This window comes from Kogia breviceps, chromosome 10, assembly GCF_026419965.1.
Source record: "Kogia breviceps isolate mKogBre1 chromosome 10, mKogBre1 haplotype 1, whole genome shotgun sequence".
Classification (NCBI taxonomy): Eukaryota; Metazoa; Chordata; class Mammalia; order Artiodactyla; family Physeteridae; genus Kogia; species Kogia breviceps.
The window spans coordinates 52,852,062-52,858,061 of NC_081319.1; positions in this window are offsets into that span (position 1 = coordinate 52,852,062).

A 6,000-nucleotide genomic window follows, 5' to 3' on the forward strand; every position below is an offset into this window, starting at 1 on the left:
GCGCGCGTGCCCGGCCGGACGTGTGCTCACCCGCGCGTGTGCGCGTGTGTTGGGTGGACCAGGGGCGAGCTGCGCGCCGCTGCCGTGTGCTTATCCTGGTTAGAGTTCTCGCGTATCCGAGCTCTTGTCCCTCATTTTACATAAAACCACAGTAACTACACCTGACATCTATGTGGTAAGCATTGAGCCTTCGCACTTCGCTTGTACACAACTCTGTGAGAAAGCACAGTTGCGATTCCCCGTTTGAAAACAAAACGAAACATTTTATTTTAGAGGTTTTAGATTTACAGGAAAATTGCAAAATGATACATGGAGCTCTTGTATACTCCTCACCTAGTTCCCCCTGTTGTGATCATCTTGAATAATAATTACATTACTGTGGTACATCCGTCACATCTAAGAAACAACTTTGGTTGGTATGTTACTATTAACTAAATTCAACATTTAAAAAATGAAAAAAACTTTTTTCAGTCAATGTCGCTTTTCTGTTCCAGGATCTTGTCCAAGATACCACATTAAATTATTCATGTCTCCTTAGGCTTTTTTTTTTTTTTTTTTTTTTTTTTTTTTGCGCTCTGCTGTGCCACTTGCAGAATCGCAGAATCTTAGTTCTCCGACCAGGGATTGAACCTGGGACAGAATCCAAGTCCTAACCACTGGACCGCTAGGGAATTCCCTCCCTAGTCTATTCTCGTCTGTAATCACTTCTCAGATTTTCCTTGTTCCTGATGACTTTAACAGCTTTGAAGAATACTGGTCAAGGTTTTTGAAGAATGGACCTGGATTTGGGTGTATCCAGTGTTTTTCATGGTTAGACTAGGGTTACAGGTTTTTAGGAGAAAGACCACAGAGGTGACTTGCCATTCTCATCACATCAAATCAAGAGTACGAGGGCTTCCCTGGTGGCGCAGTTGTTGAGAGTCCGCCTGCAGATGCAGGGGACACGGGTTCGTGCCCCGGTCCGGGAAGATCCCACGTGCCGCGGAGCGGCTGGGCCCCTGAGCCATGGCCGCTGAGCCTGCGCGTCCGGAGCCTGTTCTCCGCAACGGGAGAGGCCACAACAGTGAGAGGCCCGCGTACGAGCTAACAGAATGACTTACTGATGATGTTGACCTTGATCCCCTGGCTCAGGTAGTGTTTGCCAGGCTTCTCCACTCTTAAGTCACCTCCACACACTACTCTTTGGAATCATTAAATGTAGCTCACAGTCGAATGGTGGTGGGGTGTTAAGCTCTGCCTCCTGCCATGGGGAGTCTGTGCATAAATTATCTTCTCTAAGGGAGATTCGTCTCTTCTCCATTTCGTTACTTATTCAATTATATATTTATGTCCGTATGGCCTCATGGATGTTTATTTTATTTATTTATTTATTTAAATTGAAATATAGTTGATTTACAATATTGTGTTAGTTTCTGGTGTACAGAAAAGTGATTCAGTTATCTATATATTCTTTTTCATATTCTTTTCCATTATGGCTTGTTACATGACGTTGAATATTGTTCCCTGTGCTATACAGTAGGGCCTTGCTGTTTATCTATTTTATACATAGTAGTTTGTGTCTGCTAATCCCAAATTCCTAATTTATCTCTCCTCTGCTATCCTCTTTGGTAACCATAACTTTGTTTTCTATGTCTGTGAGTATGCTTCTGTTTTGTAAATAACTTCATTTATATCATGTTTTATCATTTGTTATTTATTCATTTATATCACAGTTTTTTGAATTTTCATCAACTAAACATATCCACATAACTAGTACCCAGAGAAAGGACAACACATTACCTGCATGCAGAAGCCCCCTTCATGTCTCCTCCCATCCCTGCACAAGGGTAATTACTAACCGATGGCTAACTCCATTGGACTGAGTTTTAAACTCAATAAAAGTGGATCACAATATATTTTCTTTAGAGTCTAGCTTCTTTTGCTCAGCCTTACAAATTTCATCCATGTCATTGAGTGAAATTAGTTTCTCATTGTTATGTAATGTTCCATTATGAGACTGTACCGGAATTTGCGTATTCATTTTATTGTTGAGTAGTTGGGTATTTTGTCTATATTGAATAAGCCCAATATGAATATTCTAGTGTGTCTTTTTTGTTTGTTTGTTTTTTGGGGTATGCGGGCCTCTCACTGTTGTGGCCTCTCCCGTTGCGGAGCACAGGCTCCAGACGCGCAGGCTCAGCGGCCACGGCTCACGGGCCCAGCCGCTCCGCGGCATGTGGGATCTTCCCAGACCGGGGCACGAACCCGTGTCCCCTGCATCGGCAGGCGGACTCCCAACCACTGCGCCACCAGGGAAGCCCTCTAGTATGTCTTTTGATGAGTATGTTAGAGCCCACATAAAAAGACACCTGTAGTGTTTATTGATCTTGCCACTGTAAGGAGCCTCTCAATAAAAAAGGAATTAAAAGGAAATTGAGAGAATTTGGGCTTTTGCTGGATGATTTTAAAGAGGGATTAGGGAAGTTGAGGGGTTGGCAATTTTGGATTGGAGGCAGTCGGGAAACAGACAATTCAGTGATTGAGTGTCTTAGTTTTTTTTTTTTTTTTTTGCGGTACGCGGGCCTCTCACTATTGTGGTCTCTTCCGTTGCGGAGCACATGTTCAGGACGCGCAGGCTCAGTGGCCGTGGCTCACGGGCCTAGCCGCTCCGCGGCATGTGGGATCTTCCCGGATCGGGGCACGAACCCGTATCTCCTGCATCGGCAGGCGGACGCTCAACCACTGCACCACTAGCGAAGCCCGAGTGTCTTAGTTTTTATCTAGTAGTTTTTATCTAGGTGGCAGGAGGATTAAAGCAAGGCTAGAGAGTTGCCATTGGTCAAGGAGCTGCATCACTCATGTTAGAAGAAGGAGGTGTTCCCTCATTTTTGTGCTTATGGAGGGCTTCATTTCTGTCTTGTCCCAAACACAATTATGGTGTAGAACACAATTATGGTGTAACCTTCTCTGAACATGTTCATATTCTGTGAGTGTAGTGTATGTCCCACTGGGAGTGTTCTGCTAGCAGAATCGTTTTTCTCTTAGTCTCCAGGCTTGTCAGCAGAGCCATTTTTCACTTTCTCACATGTGGTCCCAGCTGTTGGACCTTATCCATTTCACGGATATGGAAAATGAGGTGTTAACCCACTTTCCCAAGTAACAAGACTAGTAAGCAACTATTATGTTAACTGTTATAATCAGCTTTAAAGGTTCTACAATTCGCCTATGTGGAAAACATCTTGGGTCTCTTCTCTCACCTTTCCATATCAGCAGCTCTCCCTCGTTTACAGGGAGGGAGAAGAGTTAATTCAGACGTGGGAGGTGTGGGACTTCCCCAGTGGGGCATTGATTAAGAATCCGCCTGCCAATGCAGGGGACACGGGTTCGAGCCCTGGTCCGGGAGGATCCCGCGTGCCGCAGAGCAACCAACCCCGTGCGCCACAACTACTGAAGCCTGCGGGCCTAGAGCCCTTGCTGTGCAACAAGAGTAGCCACCACAATGAGAAGCCCGTGCACTGCAGCAAAGAGTAGTCCCCTCTCGCTGCAACCAGAGGAAGCCCGCATGCAGCAACGAACCCAACGCAGCCAAAAATAAATATATAAATAAATAAAATTTTTTTTTAAAAAGTGGGAGGTGGAAAATCTCAGTGGGACTCTGCTTGGTCACCAACCATGGCGAGTCAGTTTGCATCCAGCTAGTGATGGTACCACTGTGTACCCACAGTGCCTCACACCCAATGTGGTCCTTGCCACTTTTGGAAGACTGTCTCCAAGAATGGTTGTCACCAGTCCCTCCCATCCCAATATGAACATTGCTGCTCTTCCCATCTCTTTGAATATGAGTTGTGACTTGCTCCAAGCAACAGAATGCAGACGTGATGCTGAGCCAGTTTTGGTTCTAGCCTTTGAAAGGCATGGCAGGGTCCACTTTTCTTCCCTTGTACTCAGCTACCATGCTGTAAGGCTATAAGACTGTCCTGCTGGAGTGAGACCATGAGAAGGGGAGCCAAGGTATCCCAACTGACAACCAGCACCAAGATTCCAGACATGAGAATGAAGCCTTCTTGAACCTTCTAGCCCAATCCAGCTGCCAGCTCAATGCAGTCACATGAATGATCCTAGCTAACATCATATGAAGCAGAAAAACTGCTCAGGGACTTCCTTGGTGGTGCAGTGGTTGGGAGTCCACCTGCCAATGCAGGGGACACAGGTTCGATCCGTGGTCCGGGGAGATCCCACATGCTGCGGAGCAACTAAGCTTGTGCACCACAACTACTGAGCCCATATGCTGTAGCTACTGAAGCCCACGCGCCTAGAACCTGTGCTCCACAAGAGAAGCCACCATAATGAGAAGTAGCCCCCACTGGCCACAACTAGAGAAAGCCCATGCACAGTAATGAAGACCCAATGCAGCCAAAAAAAAAGAAAGAAAAACTGTTCAGTCAACCCCCAGAATGGTGAAAAATAATAAGTTATTGTTATTGGACAATGACTAATTTAAAAAATTGAGATATAAGCACATACCATGCAACTCACCATTTTAAAGTATATAATTCCATGGTTTTTAGTATATTCACAAAGTTGTGCAGACATTACCAATATCTAATTCTGTGCCAAACCATCAAGGTAGAGTGGGGTTCTTTTAGGGTTTTTTTTTTTGGCCATACCTTGTGGCATGCAGGATCTTTCCCCACCAGGGATCAAACCTGTGCCCCCTGCAGTGGAAGCATGGAGTCTTAACCACTGGACCATGAGTCCTGTGTTTTGTTTTGTTTTGTTTTGTTTAATGACTCATTGGTGCCTTCTCCTTGAGGACATTTCCAATTTACAAGTGAAGAAAAAAATATGTCTGTTAAACATATTTTTATTACTCTCTAAAACCTGAATTCAGAAAGATTATTCAACTATAAATAATGGGAAAATTGAGTAGTTAAAATTTTATCATCATCATCATGAGATATTTCAGAACACAGAAAAGTACAGAATATATTATGACAAGTTTATTTACCACTCAGATTTGACCAAAGTCAACGTTTACCACATTTTCTTCAGATCTTTCTTTTGAAAACTGTTACTGGTACAGATGAGTCCAATTTATATTCCCTTCCTGATTGCATTTCCCTTACTCTCTTCCCAGAGGTAGCCACTTCTCTGAAGATGATATGTGTCTTTGTAGTCCATGTTTAAAACATGATATACCCATAAACAACATTTATTATTATTCTTATTATTATTTTGCGGTACGTGGGCCTCTCACTGTTGTGGCCTCTCCTGTTGCAGAGCACAGGCTCCGGACGCACAGGCCCAGCGGCCATGGCTCAAGGGCCCAGCCGCTCCGCGGCATGTGGGATCCTCCCGGACCAGGACACGAACCCGTGTCCCCTGCATTGGCAGGTGGACTCTCAACCACTGCGCCACCAGGGAAGCCCAACATTTATTATTATTCATTCAACTTTAAATATCACACTGACAGTATCATTCTGAAACTTGCTTTTTAATTTTTTTTATTTAAAAAAATTAAAAAGGGACTTCACTGGTGGTGCAGTGGTTAAGACTCTGCACTCCCAATGCAGGGGGCCCGGGTTTGATCCCTGGTCAGGGAACTAGATCTCGCATGCCGCAACTAAGAGCCTGCATGCTGCAACTAAAAGATCCTGCACATGGCAACAAAGATCCCGTGTGCTGCAGCTAAGACCCGACACAGCCAAATAAGTAAGTAAATAAATAAATATATTAAAAATAAAAATAAAATGTTTAAAAAATTTTTTCATTTAAAAAACAATTTTTTTTTGCCACACCATGAGGCTTGCAGGATCTTAGTTCCCCAACCAGGGACTGAACCTGGGCCACGGCAGTGAAAGCGCCAAGTCCTAACCCCTGGACTGCCCGGGAATTCCCTGAAACTTGCTTTTTCAACTCAATGCTACATTTTTGAGATTGAAATATATATTCATAATATATATTTATTTTAAATATATATTTATATAAACATATTATATATGTATTATATATATATATTAA